Source organism: Pistacia vera, unplaced genomic scaffold (assembly GCF_008641045.1).
Source record: "Pistacia vera cultivar Batoury unplaced genomic scaffold, PisVer_v2 Contig21, whole genome shotgun sequence".
Lineage (NCBI taxonomy): Eukaryota > Viridiplantae > Streptophyta > Magnoliopsida > Sapindales > Anacardiaceae > Pistacia > Pistacia vera.
This window is the reverse complement of record NW_022196013.1, coordinates 1,257,486-1,280,256: the sequence shown is the minus strand read 5'-3', so window position 1 is coordinate 1,280,256 and position 22,771 is coordinate 1,257,486. Positions and strand designations below refer to the sequence as shown.

General features: G+C 35.4%; 1 pseudogene; it reads left to right on the top strand.

The window, feature by feature from the left end:
- The first annotated feature begins 18,644 nt into the window (after positions 1–18,644).
- On the top strand, positions 18,645–19,757 carry LOC116129261 (annotated as a pseudogene).
- The last annotated feature ends 3,014 nt before the right edge of the window (positions 19,758–22,771 follow it).

The window sequence follows — 22,771 nt, the reverse complement described above, 5'->3', positions numbered from 1 at the left end:
AATCCAAGTTTTTCGGACTGATAATGGTAAGGAATATTTTCACTCTATCCTAGGAAACTACCTATTACATCACGGGATTGTACATCAATGCTGTTGTGTTAATACCCCTCAACAAAATGGGATAGCTGAAAGAAAGAATAGGCACCTATTAGAGGTAGCTAGAGTCTTAATGTTTACCATGAATGTACCTAAGTATTTTTGGAGTCATGCGATTTTAATAGCTGCATATTTGATAAATAAAGTACCTACTAGAATTCTTGATTTTCATACACCTCTTGAGACTTTGCTAAAGATCTTTCCCAGTTGTAGGATCCTAAATACTTTACCCGTAAAGGTGTTTGGATGTATTACTTTTGTACATGTTATGTCTCCTAATAGAGGAAAGCTAGACTCTAGGGCCATTAAATGTATCTTGCTTGGATATTCTCCCACACAGAAAGACTATTAGTGCTATTGTCCTATACAGAGAAAATTATGAGTTCAGAGAAATGTTCCAAAAGATACCTCGACAATTCTAAAAGCCGAGGAAGTGAAAGATGAGAAGCCAAAGTCAAATAATGACTTCAGAGAAATGTTCCTTAAGAAGTGAGGTTTGTTCCTGGGCTTACATGTTACATGCTAAGCAGAATAGCACATTAATTTACAAACTTCTCTTTCTTATAAAAAACGTAAGGTTTTGCCTTAACATGTTTTTGTAAACACAGTTATGACAAAAGATACCTCTTTGAGGACAAAAAATATATGTGCTATTGAGATCAATCTATATTAGTACCCTTCTTGTAAATTTTCTTCCAGATATGTCAAAGTTTATACCCATTTTATTCAAAAGGGTAAAGTTTTAATATGTTTCCAGTGGAACATATATTTCATCCAATTTTTTATGAGGATAGCCTCAGTACCTTACCCCAAGATTCAAAGAAATTTTAGCCAATTAGATGGCGATCAAGTTCCTTTTTATGTGACAAATGACCAATGGTATAGGATCCAACAAGATCATGAAAACTATTATGGGTTGGAAGTCTATTCTTGATCTAAAATAACATTGAATACTCATAGTGCAACTGTTAGGTTCTTTGCTTTTCTGTACCTATTGATTCTATTCTAGCGGACAATCTATTTTACTATTTATCATAGACAAAAATCCTAATGCAGAAAGATGGACCAATAGAGCACTATTAAGTTTGTGTACTGAAACAGCAATGGCCTTGCATCTCATGCTTGTGGAAAATGTGAAAAAATGTCTTTGGTCTGGAAATTGTCTGAGGAAGAATATTAAGAATACCATCTGTATGCTCGCCTGATTAAAATTTTTGACACATTTATTCATTTTGTTGTCTGTTTTGAATGAATATCCATATCTCATATTATTATGTTTGTTTCACTTAGACTTTTCATGATTCTATCGGATGCTTTCATAAAATTTCTCGTAGAATCGAGAATGAGGGTTTCACTTTGTACATGTTAGATCATGAATTAGTACCAATCTTCAAAAAATATCTAATTGTTTCACTTCCTATTTTCATAATGGAATATTTACATAATCCCCATGAATAGGATTAAACGTTATTCCATGGTATTTGTATGATATTCCTTCTTAATTTTAAGCGAGTACTTGAGAGGGTTTCAGTGATCTATGAATTATGTTTCATTTTGCGGTTCTTTATTTACTAAGTCAATAGTGCGAGATTCCCCCCGGGACCATTATTAACTTGTTCTCCCATGGGCTTTTTCCCATGTCGCTCCTGGAATCAGCTTGTCTTTAACTTCGCGCCCATGAGTTTCATAGGAATTTGCTAACCCCTTCTCATATTGGAAGGGGTATTATACAAGTTTACACCAAAGGAAGTAGAGAGGAATTTGAGATTGCCATCAGACTTGGTAAGCAATTTCGTGATTTTAGTGATTGTGTCCTAGGATCACAAATATATGATTTGTTCTTACCCTCTCGAGATGTTTGAGATAAAGCTTATCCCTTAGTCTGTCAAACAGCTGTATTGGATGGTTGCGACGAGGTTATGCTGAGTCGGACTTCAAGATTCCATGACCTTGAGATCACGTCGATCTACTGATTTTTGGGCAATCGAGACTTTCGAGCTTACGATAACAATCACACACAACAGATATTACATAAAGGTCATGATTTGAATCTCTCATGTATTACATCCTGCTGTATTTGGGTTGGTCTTTCTGTTTGAATTGGGCTTGGTTTATGTAACACATGAAGATGCCTCTTTTCAGCTTAAGCTTTTAGGTCAAGTTGTTTTTCAACAAAATTGTTGTTGAAATTTCGTTATATTCAATTTCTTGTAGTATTTCTTGCTTTTAATATAAGTAATCAGTTATGCATGCTAAAGTTAAATGTTTTGCACTTAAATAATATTTTCATAAGAGATTAAAATAATAGTAATAATTTGATTAAGCATTATGAAGTTATAAAAGTAGTGTGTTCTCGATTGACGTAAGAAAATTTTAATCAATAAGCAAACACTGATTATAAATGTTTAATATTAAAATTCATGGATTCCCTTGAAATTAACATGGCTTCTATGAGCATCGTGATTAAACATGATTAAAATTATCTCATAAAATTTGTGGGTCGTATGATTAACATAAAAACAAAGAGGAGAAGATGGAAAATTTAATCAATAAACAACAAACGAATGTTAAATAAATACATAATGATCTTCACTACCATTGAATAAGAGAAATTAATTTCCAACATTCATATAAAAGTTCATAATACAATCAATTATAAACATGTTAAATACTCATGAAATATTTCGGAAGTAATTTACAAACCTCCAGCCATAGCAATTGTTGTTTAATTGCTTGCTTCTGTCACTTCATAATACAGAGTCTTTCTCACTGACTGTAATTTTCCAGAGCGATGGTTTTGGGAATCAAATGAATTAATTACATCAAAATGGGGACTTGTAAACTCTCCCATTATAAATGCAGTTGTCTTCATGCATCAAAATGGGGACTGTAAACTCTCCCATTATAATGCAGTTGTCTTTCCATCAAAGACAACTACCCAGGAGAAGCAACCATATGTAACTGCTCAAAGTGACCCATTTACTTTATATTAAAAGTGTAGGACTAATCCAATTAAAGAATTCTAAATATATAAAAATTCAAACATTCTCCCAATTGGTCCAAACTTTTTTATATGATCTACAACAAGGAGTTGTATATTATGTATGTTTAATCAAAAAATAAAAATTACATGAATCATAGCAGTAAGTCCCTTTTAAAGAAGCATTACCTTCCATGTATTACTATGCAATTTTTCTCTTTCTAAATAAACGCTTAAATGTGGAATTACTTTATGACCAAACCTCAAATGTTTGTTCCAGGTCCTCAAGATATTTGTTGTCTCCAACCAAAATGTATACAACTTAAAAGAGAAAACAAACTAAATTAAAAAGTTTCAGAGAAGAAAGTATTACCTCTCATAGTGACAAAGCGGGACATAGTCCCCTTTGAAATACATGATCCTTGAACGTCTTTGGTGGCATGCCTTTTGGTAGAGGATCAGTAATCATCTACTCGGTATATATGTGGTCAATAAGCACTCTTTGGCTTTAATGTTCTCCCTTATTGCTAAGTACTTAATGTCGATGTGTTTACTTCGATTCCTCTTATTATTCTTAGCAAAGAATATAGCAGCTGAATTGTCACAATACAACCTTATTGCTAGAGATGGACTCAACAACTCCAAGCCCAGAAATGATACTTCTCAACAAAATACCCTGTGTAGTGGCCTCAAAACAGGAAACAAAATTAGCTCCCATGGTAGAAGTAGCAACAAAAGATTGTTTGGCACTTCTCCAAGATATAGCACCTTTGGCTAGCATAAGCATGAAACCTTTAGTTCCTTGAAAATACCTCATGACCTTCTTTGCAGCTCTCCAATGATCCAAACCTGGATTACTTTGATATTCCTAACAAGCCAACTACAAAAACAATGTCAAGTCTAATACAGACTTGAGCATACATTAGGCTTCCAACAGCTGAAGCATAAGGAATAGTTTTCATTTGTTCCTTTTCAATCTCAAGTGCAGGACATTGGTTCAGATTGAACCTGTCACCCTAAAATGTGTTCAACACTGGGTGAACAATCTTTCATCCTAAATCTTCAAGAATTTATTAATATAAGGTTTCTGAGATAGTCCCAAAACATGTTGAGACATACCTATAAATCTTAATGCCAATGACATAGACGTCTCACCTCTATCCTTTATACTAAATGTTGAGAGGAAATTGTTTCACCTCATGCAGAAAACCCAAATCATTGGTTGCAAGTAGAATATCATCTAAAAAACAAGAAAGAGATTATACTCCCATGACCTTGTGGTATATACACTGACAGCATTCTTACAAAATCAAATGAGAGATAACAGTGCGAAATTAAATACCACTGTCGGGAGGCTTGTTAAGTCTATAATGGACTTTTAAGCTTGCAAAACAAATGTTCACCATCACTTGAAATGAACCCATCAGGTTGTTTCATGTAAACTCTTCCTCCAAATCTCCATTGAGGAAAGTTGTTTTCACATCCATTTGATGTAAATCTAAACGAAATGGGCAACTAATCCATTATGATGCGGAAGGAATCTTTTTTAGAAACTAGAGAAAACGTGTCTTTTAATCTATCCCTTCCCTTTGCGTGAACCTTGGCACAAGCCTAGCCTTGTATCTCTCAATGTTGCCTAATGAATCCCTTTTGGTTTTAATACCCATTTAAACCAATAGGTTTCTTTCCGGTAGGCAAATCAATAAGGTTCCAAACCTTATACTCGTCATAGAATTCATCTCGTCAATCATGGCATTATACCACAACTGAGATTTATTACTGTCCCTAACTTGTAAAAACATGTCTGAATCATCCTTGTAACGCCCACATGGAGGTACGTAATTTAATTTTGCTCTTATACATTAGTTGATTTTTTGCTAAAGTTATTTTGAGAAAATATGAAGAAAATGCCTTAAACTTGCATTAAGGGTAAAATGGTCTCTTCACTCAAAATTAGTGAAATTGTGGAGAGTGAAAAGAGATAGAATTTCATGGAGAATGCAATAAAATGAGGGCATTATGGTAATTGACTAAGGGACATAGATGGAATTTTAAAGAAAGTGCAAAGGTAATTGAGAAAATGTGAAGAAAATGCTTTAAACTTGCATTAAGGGTAAAATGGTCTTTCCACTCAAAATTAGTGTGAATTGTGGAAGTGAAAAGAGATAGAATTTCATGGAGAATGCAATAAAATGAAGGCATTATGGTAATTGACTAATGGACATAGATGGAATTTTAAAGAAAGTGCAAGGCAAATGGGAAACTAATATATTTTTATGTTATATCAAATTGAAGAGTGAAACCCTAGCCACTCTTACCCATTTGCACGCCACTTTCACCTCCATATTCTCTCAAATTCTTCAATTCTTCTTCAAAGGAAATTCATAGGTTTTGTGTTTTTTGAGTGATTTTCAATCTCAAGCTTCTATAGGAGGATCCTTGCACTAAGAAGTGTTTTTAGTTTTTAAAGTGTTGATTTTGATGGGTTATGCTCATAGGATTTAAGAGGAAGAGAGTTTGATCAAAGCAGGGTCTTAAAGGGTTGAATTTGCTCATATCAAAGGTAAGTAAATCCTACCCTAAGTTGCTTAAGTTATGTTGGTAGAGAATTCTTTTGCATATATAAGTGTTATATGTGGAATTGTTGATGGATTTGTGTTGAATAATGATTAGAACGTTTCCATGAGAAGTTGTGTTGGCGTAGTTGTTATTTGATGATATGGGATGAGATTTGGAAGAATTGAAGTGAGAATTTTGAAGTGTGTATTTTGGGCAGATTTGGTGTTAATTATGGGGGGTTTATTCCAAATTTTGTGGCCTAAAATAGAGATAGAAGTGTAGCCAAATTAGTAGATTTGTGCACATGAATTGTTTGATGAAATGTGTAAAGAAGGTGCATGTATGAGTATGATTATGTGTTACTTTGGGATGAGTTTGTAGATGGTAGAGAATGACATGTTTGCATTCCATAATGCATAATTGCATTTAAATATGTGAATTTAGAAAGAATTATAAGCATAAAACCATCTACATGCATACATATTCATAAGAGCATGAAAAAGCCCTAAAATATGTTAAAGAGAAAATAGAAAGAAATGAGAATATTAAAGATATTCAAATCTGAAATTTTAGTTAAAGAAGTGTAAAAAGATAAAAAGAAGGGAAGGTTATTGCAATGGGGAACCCGTGAGTGACATAGTCCCACATGCACGCCGCCTTCAGTGAGCAGCCTCAGAATTCAGAAAGAAGAATTATACAGTCCGTTAGAAGTGCGTGTGGATGAGGATTGTACCCAGAATTAGAGAATTCACTCATACTGCCAAGGCTCCAAATCCATGCCTCAACCGAGTCCGATCAGCAAGAATAGAAAGAAAGAATAGAAAAGAAAGAATAGAAAGAATAGAAAGAAAGAAAAGAAAGAATAGAAAGAAAGACTAGAAAAGAAAGAAAGAAATAAAGAAAAAGATGGAAAAGAAAAATTAAAGTATAGAATAATTCTATATAATACAAATTTTAATGTTTTTAAAGTACTAAAGTAAATTAGCTTTGATCACTTAAGCGATGTAAGATCTCACTTAAGCGATCCTGTATATTTAGCCTTAGTCGCTTAAGCGATGTATGTTATTGCTTAATCGATCTTGTCAAAGGCAAAATAAAAATCATTCGAATATACTGGATCGCTTAAGCGATTTCAGGTCTTGCTTACGTGATCTAGTAAATTTAGCCTTAGTTGCTTAAGCGATCACGCACAAGGCAAAATCAAGATCACTTAAGTGATTCTTTACTTTTAGCCTTCGTCGCTTAAGCGATCAAGTCCAAGGCAGATTCAAGATCACCCCAAGCACATGATCACTTAAGCAATTTAAGGTCTCGCTTAAATAATTATTCACTTTTAGCCTTGATTGCTTAAGCGATGTTGGATCACTTAAGCAATTAAGTCCAAGGCAGAATCAAGATCACTTAAGCGATTTTTCACTTTTAGTCAAGACCATTTTGCTTCTTATCTCCTCAATCTTTTGATATATTATATAGTGCACGTTTGAGTGAGAAATCATATTCCATATTGTGGGTCGGCTCTATATTCAATCATAACCATCCATATTTGTGAAATGAGGTACGTTTCTACTAACGTATCACACTCATGACTAATTCAGTAAATTGATTGATTGATTGACTAGACACAATAATTATGTTGATAATATGTATTTTGCCTGTGTTATTTCTTTAGGCAACAATCAATGCGTCATAGAGGTAATATAAGAAATTTTACTTGCTTAAATCCTTTTTAAAATGGTTGAAAATGAAAAATAATTAATTTTATTTAATACGATAAAAATGATGATTTGTTCAAGGTAACAATTAAATTGAAAACGTAAAAAATTGAAAACAACAAGTCTTCAACGGTTGGCCTTGGCAACTCTCTCGATTTCATCAATCTTCTTAATGACATAGTTAGAAATATAAGGACATAAAATTAGTTTAATGCACCACAAAACAGAAACATAATGATTTCATCAAATCGCTTAAGCAATCTTCTTGTTAGATCTGCAGATAAGAGCGGATCGTTTAAGCGAATTTTTGTCGCTTAAATGGTCTAGTCTTAACTAGATCAGGCCCGGTTTGACAGGGCGACCCTTTAATTGGCACTTTGGGCCAACCCTCTTGCAAATATGACTATCTTGTCTCTTATGGTGCTCCTCCATCTACGCAGTACCCTTCCCAACCCACTGGTTGGGATGATGACAAGAATCTTAACCCTTACTACAAAAAGGCCCTCAAACACATTCCTCCTCAAATAAAGCCGCCAACCTTTGTTGCGGCCCCATGTGCTATGTACACAAGCAGCCCAGGACCCACACCTCCAAACCTCTCTTCCCCAATACTTTCCCTCCACTTACTCCTTTCACAATAGACAACACTTCTCACTCCTGGAAGATTAAGGACCCAAACATTGTCGATCCTCCTGGAAACCCCAAAAAGCTTTCACCAGCAGAAACAATATTAAATTGACAGTCACAGAATGCTGTTGCCCAAAATTCTTGTCTTTAACGAATTGAGTCTCAAGTGACTTCCCATCTCCAAAGTCATGAAGACAGTTTGACAGAATTACGTGGCCGTATAGAATCTTTCCACCAAGAGATTCTTTCCTTCATTTCATATCAGCAAGATTTCTCCCGCCAAGAACAGGAGATCAAGTTTTTAAAAAATCAGTTGTACCATGTAATATCCCACTTGAGGTACGTACTTAAGATTTGCTATATTATTTAAAGGATTCTTTGTTTCAACTTCAATTGAGTTTGTATGTTGTTGTGGTTAGTTGGTTAGCCTTTAATTGAATGGGTATGTTTGCCTTGGTTTTGGTTGAGATTTGGTGAAGTTTGGAAGTTCGAGCTTCGCCGGGGCGAAGAAGAAACTTTGCCGCGGCAATGAGGAGCTGCACCCACGGGTAGGCTCTGCCGGGTTTTGTCGGGGCGACGGATTGTGCTTCGCCGCGGCAAAGAGCCTAACAAAAAGTTTCTTGAGTTTTCTAAAGAATTCTTCTTTTGGGGCACAATACCTTTTTACCCCTTATTAGCAGGAAAAGTGGGGAGTAAAATGTAAGGAAATTTTATAGAGATTGTGTTTAGATGGGGGTGTATTTGTAAAGAATCAAAGGATATAGATGGAATTTCCAAGGAAGGGCAAGGGCAAAATGGGAAATGATGCTTATAATATGAGCTAAAAAGGGTTAAGTGTAGAGAAACCCTTTAGTCCATCCATTTCCACCGCCTCTTCCATTGCCTAATTTCTCTCAATTTCTCCATCCAATCTTCCAAGATTTCTAAGGAGTTTAGAGAGCTTTTGGGAAATTTTTGGTAGAGATTTCATCTAAAGCATCCTAAGGTAAGGATTCTTGCTTTAGATGCGAGTTTGCTTATAGTTATAGTGAAGTCTTATTTGGTTGTTGTTGTTGTTTTGAGTTGTAGAGAAGAGACAAGACAACAAAGGAAAGGAAAAGTACTAGAGAAGTCACCATTTCACGAGGTAGGTAAATCCTAACTAAAGTGAGATTTGAGAATTTTGTTGAGTAGAGTTGGAGTATGTATATGTATGTTTTATATTTGTTGAGATGAGATGATATGAGAGTTGTAATTATGTATGATTGTTGAATATATTGGTTATGAGAAGTGTTTTAATGTGTATTGAGAAATGAAACTTGAGATGAAGTTTGAGAGATATTGAGTAAACAGATTTGGAAGTGTTTTTCTTGACAGGGATTTTGGTTATATGAGGGAGTTTTCTCCCAATTTGAATGGCTAGAGAATGAAGTATAGTAGTAATTTTAGTAGAGTGTTTATATGCACATGAGTTGCTTGATGAAATGCCTAGGTGAAATCTGCCCTGTCATTGCCGTGAATTTCTAAGTGATTTTTGGGCATTGTACGGATTTAACTGGGCTGAGACCAAAACATCAAAGTTGTAGCGCTGTCTCTAAGCTTTAAAACGAGACCAAAACCGTAGCAATCCAATGAGTATAACATAAGTTATGCTCTTTTTAGTGTGACCTGTACAGAATGACTGTTTTGATGCAATCTTGTATTTGGCATTTCATTAGTGCATTAGTGAGTATGAGCTAGTCATACACATTTGTTTATGCACTTAAGAAGTAGCTTGAGACATAGTAGAGAATTTGAGTATAAGCTACTTTAAGTTAAGAGCTAAGAGAAAGAGAGAATGAGCACTAGAGAACAAAGAGAAAAGAGAATAGAGTAGGTTGTGCGATGGGGAACCCGTGAGTAAAAAAAAATTGTGATAGAGTTTCCCCACCCCCCCCCCATTGTACGCCGCATTGAGAGAGCGCATGAGTATGAGAGAGAGAATGGTGTAGCCCTGAGAGTGCATCGGTGAGGGCTATACCCGAGAGTACCCGAGAGAGAGATTATTCACTCACATGGCCAAGGTTCCGAATCCATGCATAACCAAGTCCATCGGCTAGAATGAGTAGGTCACTGTAGAGTGGGAGCGAGTCTCGGCCGTGCCCCGGTAAGATGGGCCTGACTTACTAAAGAGTTATTAGAAAAAGAGTTCTAAGAAAGAGAATAGAGAGAATTACCAAAGAGAAATTGAAGAGGAGTTGTAGAAGAATTAGAGAGAGAGAGAGTTACGGGGATAGATGAGCAGAGGATTTACTTACTGAGCATTTTTTTTAGTGCTCACCCTTATTTCCTATGTTTTGCAGGATCTAGGTGAGGACACGGTCGGATGGACGTCGGCACCCGAGGGGAAGCGTTACACTGTCCACTATGTTTTGATAACTTTATATATTATAATTTTTGTAAAAATGTAAATGTTTGTAAAGAATATCTATATATATTTTTAATAAAAATAAAATTTTGGGCCCAATTTCTTTATACTGTTACATACCACATTGAGCGCACTCAAGCTAACCAGCCACCACCATTTGTTTCACCAATTGCACTTTGGACCCCACCACCGGTGGGCCCTTCTCTTGTATTTCACAGCCCCAAGGTTACTCAACCACTCTAGAGTACTCCCTTATTCCCTCAAGGGACCTCCGATATGTCTGTCTTTCCACAACTTTCACAAACCCCAAAACCTATGGCTTGGAAACCTAAATCTCCGCCTATAACACCACCTCCACCACCTAAATAGGTTTCTCCTCCTTTACAACAACCTGGAGGATCTACCCCCCAAGCTGGTCCAAATCCTTCTTCTTGTTCTGGTCTTTCTTCTCGATTTGAAGGATCTCAACCGCCTCTTCAATGTATGATGTCTCCTTCTTCTAATCCTATTACAGATTTTCTCACACATCACACCCTTTCAAATCCTATTCCTATCCAGAATCTCCCCATTCATTACTCCACCATTGGAGTTTCTGAAGATTCAAGTTCTTTTGATTCTGATGAAAGTTCACCCATAGAATCTGACACACCGATCATTTTTATGAATCAGTTTCATCAAACTGATCCTCACATCCAAGATCCTGAACCAGATCCTGCTGTTCAAAATCCTGATCGTATGGATGATATAGAACAAGTTCCACCTCCTCCTGCCACAGAAAATCCAGGCACCAATGATCAGCTTTATGTCCCTCCCTCATCAAGTCCATGGTTCAATCTGGACACTCACCATCCTTCCAAATGGAGAGATAAAATTCATAAAATTTATACCTAGGGACAAACAGAACTCATAAAGCCTAATGCTACACTTGTCAGAGTTCTAGAGGCCATTGTGGCTCGGTTTATGGGCATTTTACGACAATTGTAGAATAACCTTGGACCATACCGACAAAGACAAGTAGTCCAAGTCCCTTCTCCTGAACAATTTGTTGGATTTCTACTTCAAGAATTTGTGGGAGACAGTCGCAATCGCACAGACCAATTAAGAGTAGAATTCTTTAAGCTAAAATGCTACTCTTTTGATCTCAAGGATTTGCAGACTCATTTTCGACGGGCCTCCCTTCGCTTCTATGAAATTGGTGGGCTTGATGACACAAACATCAAGCAGGCCTATCTGAGCTCCATTCCTGAGTCTTTTTCACAGGAAACCCAACGATTGCTTGAACAGTATGGCCTCACCTTGGCCACTGTTACTTTAGGCCATCTTGACCAGTTAGTTGAAAAGGCTCTTCATGAGCTTTGCAACAAATGGAACTTCATCAAACAATTCAAAGAAACAGGTCAGAAAATTGAGAAATCGTGCCATAGGCCCGACTTACTTCTCAAATGTTCTCACAAAGATCCTACTTGTCATTGTCCTACCGAGAAGAAGAAGCATTTCAAAAAGTTCAAATCCTTCCACAAGGAGAACCAATCTTTTCCGAAAAAATCTAAGGCCCGGTTCCGCAAGAAACGCAGGACTTAATTTTCAAAAAAAGAAAAAGGGCTCTCCAAAAGACCGTCGCTGTTTCTTTTGTAAACAGCCCAGCCACTTTGCAAAAAATTGTCCCAAAAAAAAAAAAGTCTGCTCACCAGTTGATTGCCCTTGATCCGGCTCTTGATGAACATGATCTCGAATCTTTCTATTCTGAAACAGACGAGCAAACCCCTGCCACTGTTTTTGCGATTGATCTTCTAACCATCCCAATAATGGAGGACATTTCCTCATCCGATGGATACTCTAGCAACAGTTCTCTCCAGTTCGGGTTCTTCCCCATGAACCTCTCAGTCCAAGTCCCAATGGTTGACCTCACCTTGTATCTCCACTCAAAATATGATCGGCCTATCAAGCTTATGGCCCTTTTTGACATTGGTGCTACCTCAACTATCTTGAATCTCGACGTGCTCCCTATAGACTCTGGCGACCCCACATTCGTTGGTTCACTACTACAAATGGCGGAGATTTGGGTTTCCAAGCCATAGGTTTTGGGGTTTGTGAAAGTTGTGAAAAGACAGACATATCGGAGGTCCCTTAAGGGAATAAGGGAGTACTCTAGAGTGGTTAAGTAACCTTGGGGCTGTGAAATATGGAAGAAGGGCCCACCGGTGGTGGGGTCCAAAGTGCAATTGGTGAAATAAATGGCGTGGCTGGTTGGCTTGAGTGCACTTAATGTGGTACAACTAATTTTTTAAAAACTTGATCTCCTGTTCTTGGCGGGAGAAATCTTGTTAATATGAAATGAGGGAAAGAATCTCTTGGTGGAGAGATTCTATACGGCCACGTAATTCTGTCAAATTGTCTTCATGACTTTGGAGACGGAAGTCACTTGAGACTCAATTCGTTAAAGACAAGAATTTTGGGCAACAACATTCTGTGACTGCCAATTTAATATTGTTTCTGCTGGTGAAAGCTTTTCGGGGTTTCCAACAGGATCGACAATGTTTGGGTCCTTAATCTTCCAGGAGTGAGAAATGTTGTCTGTTGTGAAAGAAGTAAGTGGAGGGAAAGTATCTGGGGAAGAGAGGTTTGGAGGTGTGGGTCCTAGGCTGCTTGTGTACATAGCACATGGGGCCGCAGCAAAGGTTGGTAGCTTTATTGGAGGAGGAATGTGTTTGAGGGCCTTTTTGTAATAAGGGTTAAGATCCTAGTCATCATCCCAACCAGTGGGCTGGGAAGGGTACTGCATAGATGGAGGAGCACAATAAGAGACAAAATAGTCATATTTGCTAAAGGGTTGGCCTAAAGTGCCAACTGAGGGGTCGCCCCTGTCAAACTGGGCCTTAAACTCCTTACAAGAGTTTTCTGTTCTTTGACTTCTTGTTTCTCTTTTTGTAGTGTTCATCAAACTCGGCATTGGCATAACAGTCATCACAATCACAAAGATCCCAGTATTTGTGACCAGTAGCAGGATCCGAGACGGTGTATACAGGTGCACCCTTACTATCAAAATAACTGACAGAAACATCATCATACTCTCATTGTGGTGGAGGAGAAATGTGAAGAGGAGTGTTGATGAGAAATGATGAAAGGAAACAAGATGGTGTATCTTGTGGAGGAGTTTCCCTTTCATAACGGGTTTCCACTGTTCCATCAAGTAAGGTGCGAAAGGTGCAGGTAGTTGTCTGGATAGGTTGGTTCTTTTCTACAGTAGGATGAAGAGTCTCATAGGCAGTAAGCCACTTTTTTGGCATAAGAGTCAACAATTCGAGCCTTGGAATCTGTCGTGGAACATAGGTGCAGCTAGGGGCACATTGACTGTCCACTTTGAGGAATAGGGCTTTATCTACCCAATCAGGGTCTCGAGGAGGAATAAGATCAAAAGCATGATTCTGAACTCGATAGATCAACTGGTAGTGAAGAGTGGCCATATACTCGCTAGTCTTTGGAATTTCTCCAACGATCTGAACTTGGACCTTTAAGGCATCTAATAGAACATTGTCCTTAAGAAGCATATTGAAATTGGGATAAAAGGTAACCATAACAGTACCAGCATTAAGAGTGGTCTCCATGCTACCTATGCAGGCACTGATATATTTAGGAAACCAAGTATCCAAAAGGGCAATGCGAGCAGTGGTGGGAAGTCCTTTACGACCATGAAATGTGAGAGTAAGACGAACAGCACCAAATTGAAGGTGCGTGCAGTCTTCCTGTAGCCATTGTGTCACCAACTGTGAGGGAAAATTGAGGGGGAAAAACTGTTCGGACATGGTGGTAGGTATGCCATGCTAGTCAAAATGGGAACTATATACATATTCCTTTGTATGGTACTTGGGTGGTTTGACTAGGGCTTTAATTTTAGTAGCGACTGGTTGAGAGGGCTTTTTGTATGGAGAGGGTATAAGAAGATTATCCAATGGAGTGGAATCTCCTTCAGGGAGGTAGGACAATTCATAAAGCGACTCTACTTTATCTTTAAAGTCTGTACGTACAAGAGCTGTAGAAGAGCTAGCTGAAGAAGTAGAACTTCAGGGAGTAGAGATGGAAGAGGTACTAGAAAGAATGGGCTTTGTTAACTTTTTACTCATGGTGGATGATCTACATTAGTTCTAACTAAGAAAATATACTGACATGGGAAAATATCCATCCAAATCACAGAGCATGAAGTTTACCTATAGATCTTACGGCAGGTTGCTTGTTTCCTTGCTTCTGATCTATTCAAACCTAATTTTCTGGATCTGCATGTGATTGATTCTAGCAATTGCTTCTTCTGTGGCCAGGTTGCTTGCAAATTGAGCACTTATTCATCCTCTAGGGAACCTTACAGGCTGAGGGAATATGCTTAACTCTTTTTCTCCCCTTTTCTGTCTTCTTAAATGGTGAATGGATGATAATGTCAACCAACTTTGGCGACATCACCCATTGCTCTTTTGGAAGAACTGGATATATCATTTCTGAATAAGCCAGCATGTAGTGGTTTGTCATATAAAGAGGGGAGCAAAGTTCCATGTAAATTCTTGAACCAAAATCCAGCTTCCGTTGGTGTTTCAATGCTGCTAGTACATGAGGACAAGGTAAATGTTGAATGTCAAGCACTTTACAGCTGCAAGTTTTACTAAAAAGGTTAACTAGGGCATCCGGACCATAGCCACACATGGTGAATTCTTGAGCATTGAGAGGATAGGCAAACTATGCATTTGACAGTTTCATATGTTCTTGCAATAATTTTTCAACTGACGGAACAAGGGTTATGGTAAAATTATCTAACTCCGTACGACGCTAATTGAACCACCGTGACAATGTCCTCTAGATTGCATCAAAAAGGGCAACAATTGGAAACTCTCTTTCTACTAACAACTTAGAATTTATGGACTCAGTTATGTTCATGGTCATGACATCGAACCTTCTTTCAGGAAAGTAAGGTCTACTCCATCGCTCGAAACCAACATCATGCTCAAGATACTCAACAATTCTATCATCCTTGATTTGGATTTGCCAAAAGTGCTCTCTAAACTCATCAACTCGATAAGTTTTTGCTGCCATGTAGTATATCTGAAGGAGTCCAACACACTTAAACTTTTGTTTTATGTCCTCGCCAAGGTGGCCATACAGAATCCGTGATGTATTTGAGGGTAAATAGTGGCAATCCCCTTCTTTATAGAGTTGTACCTATCGGATATTATGCACAACTTGTCACTATCAGGCACTATCATAAGTAATTGCTAAAAAAACCAAGTCCATGACTTATTGTTCTCAGAGTCAACCACATATCATGCAACGAGATATATGTGATTCTCCCTATCTAGTGCAACTGTGTAGTGACCACCAACAATGTACCTCTGTTTCCCATCAAAAAGCAGCCATCAACAGCAACACATTTCTCATGTTTATAAAACCCCTTATAGCAGCACTGTAAGCAACAAAAAAATATTTAAATCTTATATTCTTGTCCCACTTCAAAGTCGTCTTGCTACCTTGGTTTGTCAACTCTAGCATATAACGGTACGCTTCTAATACTGCATACCGTGCTTTGGCATGCCCTTCACAAAATCTTGTGCATGTTGTCTCCCTTTCCAGCATTTCCAATAACTAACATCACATCCCAACTTTGTGCGCACACGTCTCTGAATGTCCTTGGAAGATGGACCTTTCCCTTCAACAAACTGACTTTTGACAAATTGTCCAATAACATCAGTGAAGGCTTGTCGATGCTCACCTGAAATAAGTCCCAACCCACATGTGTGCTCATGGGCATATATGCTAACAATAAATTTTTCGAACTCTGCCAACCTTCTACAATAAACCCGCCACTTGCACTTTCGATCACGACATGCAACTGTCACTACCAATGAATTAGAATTTTTGGTGATAAACTCAAAATTACCTCTCACGGATATTAGTTTTAGCTTCCTCACCACTTCCTCCTTGCTGTCAAATAAATAACTTACCTGCAAATCTGATCCATCAATAAAAACGTGAGGTGATTCATTGCTACCCGCAATTGTTGCCTCTGAACCTACATAAACGACCATAGTGTTCTCTTCCTTACAAACTACACCTTTTACATAATCTGTATTTATAGGAATCTCTACATCTGCGAGAACATGTACGAGGTCCTCCTCATCTACATTTTCATTTTGCCTCATATGACCAACCTCTTTTACAATGTCCTCCTCACCACCCGAATCACCGTCTACTCTTGATTTTTAACAAAGAAATCAATGCCTTCGTAGTTAAAATTAAAACCAGCATTCTCCCCACCCAAATCACCGCTTACTCTTGAACCAACTTCCAAAGCTTTATCCACAACTGAAACCATTAAAATCAGCCTCGAACCATTATCGCCCACATCATCCATAAATAACTTCACATCTTCATTAGACATTAATACAATAGGAGTTACCTTTAAAATTGCAAGAGCTTTGCTTAAAACATACTTCACAACTATATCACTATGTATACCTGATCGCTTAAGCGATCTGCTGCCATATACCAGACTTATAGCAGATCGCTTAAATGATCTTCTGCCATATACTTGATCGCTTAAGCGATCTACCATCGGCTGCATTATACCAGACATACCAGATCACTTAAGCGATATACCAGATTGCTTAAGTGATCCATCAGATCCAAAATATATTTTCAGTCATCTCCACCTACAATCGGTGCTACCACCCCTAACTACCCACAATATAGGAAAATATTCAACAAATTTCACTCCTTTCAACTTGCATTATATCAAACACAACGTAACAACCTAAACAACTAAATCAAAATCATAACCCAAACCCAATCCATCATTAAACTTTTGTAAATCAAAATTTAAAATGCAAAGAGTTGATACACATACCAGGACGAAATGTTAGGAGGAGAAGGAGGCGGATCTTTGGTGAAAAAGATGTTAATGACGGAGGAAGAAGATAGTGTTAATGGTAGAGGAAGAAGAAGATGTAGAGAAAGGAGGAAGAAGAAGATGTAAACAAAGCTTAAAAGAAACAGCAACCAGGGGAGGTGGTTAATGTGGCGGGAGGAAGAAGAAGAAGGTGTTTGGGTTTGTTTGCAAGAATTTCAGCTTTTTGGGGACATATTATAATTTTTAAAAGATTATACAATACTTCATTACTCATAATTAACCACTAATCATGTTTAATTAACCTTAATCAATAATAAGACTATTTACTTAACACTTTAAAATTACATGGCCTTTTAATTAAATTTGAACTTTATTTGATCTTTTAATAAAATGCCCCCCTCGAAGTAGGTGTTTTAATATATATATATATATATTCTTAAATTTAATTCTTTTTTCCCTAATGAGAAGGGCTTTTTTATAAACCCCTTATGTGTTTGGGTTTTTATTTTACCCTCAATGAGCATCCGTTGATTTCAAAAATAGCACTTAACCCTGTGTGTTTGACTTTTTTTGCAGTGACAACCTTTTGGTTTTTAAAATGTCATCAATTCAACCTTCAAATTTATCAATAATTTCATCAATTTAATCTTAAAAAAGTGTATAAACCTCTTAACATTATTGGTAGATTTTAGATATTTTGAATTTGGATGAATGATAAAAGTGTCACTCCTTCAAACTTAAACTAATAACTCAATGTCCATAAAAATTAATGCTTAAGGTCTGTATTTCTGAACAACAGTGCTCATATAAAAAAGACCAAACATACAAGATTATAGTCATATTTTAAAAAGGGTAGATCTAAGCTACAGTCCCTTCTTAAGGATTCATTGAATAAAATAAAATAAAAGAAAGTGATTTTTGTTTTTTAACGGTATGAGAATCGAAACTAAATTTCCTTTTTTTTTTTTTTTTATGATGGGTGTCCAGACTAGTTTATATGCACCTCAATTAATCCTTCAAAACCCTGAAACTACCATGTAAGAGTTTCAGTAGTTACCCCTATTAATAATTGAAGAGAGATTCAAATTCAATACCTCTTAAATAGTACACTAAAAAATCTCTATAATGTCCTCAAACATATAGAGATAGTTTCAATATCTCTTAAATAGTATATTAAAAAATCCCTACGATGTTCTCAAATATATAGAGATAGTTTCTTTTTTGATCGGCTAAGCACACGTGATTTACTATTAAAAAAAAAAAAGTATACTGCTTATTAATCAAAATTATTTTACTTTGTAGAAATGAAATAATTTCTGAAAGGTAGTACTTTTTCAAAATAAAAAAGAAAAGAAAATTGTTAGAAGGGAGAAAATAGTTAAAAAAAAAAAAAGACAGAGAGAGATTGACAAGTGGAAGTAAAACGCAGCGTAAACCAGAGGAGAGAAGAGAAAAGGGGGTCCATGTGCGTCAAGTGAGCAACAGGAGCCAAGAACTCCCCAAAACTCTTCTCTGTTCACGCAAAATTCCCCTTTGAATTTCCTCACTTCCCAGCCCCAAACCCTTTGTCACCGAGAAAAAATTATGATTTGGAATTCCCATTTACAGGTTTAGTGTTCCAACTCATATTCAAAACCATGTCTTTGAGAATAAAAGCCGTGGTCGACAAGTTCGTGCAGGAGCTCAAGGAGGCTTTGGATGCAGACATACAAGATAGGATTATGAAAGAAAGAGAGATGCAGAGTTACATCGAAGAACGTGACACGTGAAGTGGCCGAGCGTGAAGCCGCCTGGAAGGCCGAGCTTTCTCGTCGTGAGGTTCTTTTCCGTTCTTAATTTTACTGTTAATCAAATTAATTCTGTTTATTAATACTAGATGCATCAATTGTTTGCTTACAATTACCAAAGTCATTACCTTTACCTGGGATTTTCTCGGAGTTATATCACTTTTTTCTCTTCTTGATTAGTTATTTTCTTCATTCTGATTGCTAGTTCATCCCCATTCAATTTCAGTAAGGACAGAGGAACGCACTTCAATTTTTGAAGATAAATTCAGTTTCTCTATTTTTTTTTTTTTTTTATATTTTTTGCTTCTCACTTTAGCCGACAATTTAGACTCGTACTGACACATCCTGATTGTAGAAACTTGTTTGTTATTTTACATCTGTCAGGAAACTCAGTGGCCATAAAAAATGTGTGTTGTTGTTGAGTTGAAGATTTTTGTATGTTTGAGACTATGGAAGTGTTAGGACTTTGTATTTTATTTGTTGTTGTTTGAATAATCTTTTCACCTGTAGTTTAAGTTTTAAATGTGGTTGTGATTCTCAAACATTATTCCTTTTCCAGGCTGAGATTGCTCGACAAGAAGCAAGGTTGAAGATGGAGAAAGAAAACCTAGGAAAGAGAAAAGTGTCCTTATGGGAACTGCCAAATCAAGATAACCAGGATGGAGCTCTTGATATACTGTATGGAGAAAAGTATCGATGCCTCAGTTGCAAAGGCGAGAAATGAGGCTTTACCGCAAAGGGAGTAGAACAAGATAGGTTTGATTCTCTGCTATAATGCATTTTTCTTAATTTTCCTCTCCCACTTTTCTATTCATTCATTTGCATAATATGTAAATTTAGTATGCATTTCAATTAAACTAGAATTGTGATGTCCTTGAGTATGAATTGATCAATCAAGAAAGAAGGCATATGATTAATGAAATTGAATGGAGTATTATGATCCATTTTTTATTTGTCTGCTCATACAAGTAAGTACCGATGGGCCTTACTCTTAATTGTTTGCACATGACAAAGGTTTACTTTGTTTTTTAAAATATATATGTATCACTTTTCTTTAAAAGAGAAATTATATTAGTCATATACGGGACAACCTTTGCTACAAGGTTTACCTTGTGTTATAGGCTCATTCATCGGATATTGAGAATTTCTAGCTAATGATCTGTTAGATATATCTGTGCTGGGTTCAGATTATGAGGAATACTGTGGCTTGACATGGATTCTGGAGATTGTATAACACATATCTAGATTATTTGATTGAAGTGATGTGTATACACATATCTAGATTATTTGATTAAGGCAATGTTTAGAGTGTGCTGCAACTCTAGTAGGACTACTTATTATTTCTGATTCAACATTCTTGTGATAGTGTGAACCATGGAATAGATATGAGGAAAGTTTTGGACTCCCTTTTTCCCACGGAATAAATTGTATCATTACCGATTAAAGTCTTGATATCCGAACTTTGTTCTTTTTCTATGTACTTGTAATAATATTTTCTGCTGTTTCTGGTACCAGTAACTGTTAATTTCACTACTTTAAACGTCATATTGTCATTAAGATTCACAACCGGAGAACACAAATTGACAAAGAGAACTTTGAGTTACTATTCATGAAAAGAAAATTAAAAAAAAAAACCCATCAAAATGAATCCCATCATAATCTTGCTATCATTCAAAGGCAAACAAAGTTCAACCAAAAATAAAAAGGACAGTGCTATTTGGATAAGTTGATTCGGATCAAAAACTTTTTTGGGAGTAAATTTACAAATTTTCTTTAATAAAATAAATTTATTTTTGGCTCTTAAACCTGCCTTTTGAAAGGAAAACAATTCTTCCTATTGACATTATGGAATAATGAGAGAAAAGTAACGATTACTTCAATATTTCTTAGGACGAAAACTCTTGAAAACCCAAGAGTCTTAAGAATAAATATTTATTATTCTTACTGAGTTTCGAGAAAACGGTGTAGTTTTATATGGTGCATGATGTTATCGAAATAGTAATTGTATTCAATTTCACTCAATTTAATAAATCATCTTAAAGGTATTTACAGAAACCCCTCTGCCTCTCTTTTCCATCTTTTATCGAAACTCTTAACACAGTGTTTCACTTTAGGATAAATATTATCGTTAATAATCTTAAAATATAATATTATTTAAAAGATAATATTATCATTAATGGTTTTAAAAGATAATGTGAACCTTAATCTCATATTAGAATACTATGTAAGCCATATAATGCTATACTATTAATGCAAGTAAGATGATTTTTTTAAATGACATATAGATATTCTATTTAAAAATTTTTATGATTCACAAAATCATAGATATAAAAAAAATAAAAGTTATACCACTATATAAAATTTGTGACAACCGTGTTATTTCAATAATATATGTGTATGGTATTATTTGGTAAATCATGTCATTTACCGAATTACATGTTAACTTGCATATATATATATATATATATATATATATATATAATACGTCAATACTTTCAACGCATTTATCAAATATTTATGTCATATATATTTATATATATGACATATAAAGATATATACAGTACACTATATATAAGACATGTATATGTATAGTATACTATATAAATATGACCTATTATATACATATATAGTAAGTCACATAATGTTAAATAAATTTTATGTACATTGAATTTCAAAGTCAAATTATTATTATTATTATTATTTTCCATAGAAATAATGCCAGAGATCAAATTTTCACAGGGCTTTAAAATTTGAATACATAGATTATGTAACATCTTTCAATTAATTATTTGAATTTAAGATTGTTTAATTAAGTTACATATGGTACAATAAATAATTGGAGGATGAAATATGTATAGTATATAACATTTTATTTTCTTTTTAATTACTACTTGCTATATATAAATTCCTACTAATTAATGGGTAGGAGTATTGCATTAAAAGCTTTAAAAAGTGAAAATATTGTTTACAAATCTAGATGCTATGTCTTAATCTATTCTAATTTTCTAAACTTTTATTCTGTCTATTCATTTATAGTTTTTTAAATTATATATTTCTTCATTGATTATTAGTCTTCGTAATTAGTGTCTGGGTATTTCAAAGAATAAATAAATCAATTATTAAAACCTTTTAATAAGAAAATTATAATAAAATATGAGAGGATCTTATATTACAAGCTTGGTACAATTGAGAGAGAATAAAAAAAAAAAAAAAAAAATCATAAGATAGCCTCACACATTATACACATTTGTTCTTACAAGCTAGAAGAGATTCGAATGAGATAATTTTATAAGATTCTTAAAGACACACATTTTTAATAAATTCCAGTTGAAGTATATGCTAATTAATTCCATTTCATCTTTATATTAGATTTTCTAATTGACTTTATCTCTTTCAATCTAGTGATATATCTTAAACGTTGCGTAATGCAATATATTTTAATTATACAAAAAAGCATCGTTGCTCTTACAGTTCAAAAGGAAGTAGAAATTGACTCAATTATGTTGGTGAATTTAATTGATAAATAAAAGGATACCAAGATGATTTCAAATTGATAAATACAAGTGTGTAGTTTGTGTTGTAGTAAAAAGAGACTTTCAAACTTATTTCACATAGATTTATTATAACATTTAAATCTTCTAAGTAACAAATCCAATATTTTACAACAAATCCAAGATTTTAGAAATATTTCATTAGAATTTGATTTTCAGACTTAATGATGAGAGAGAATGAAATAAA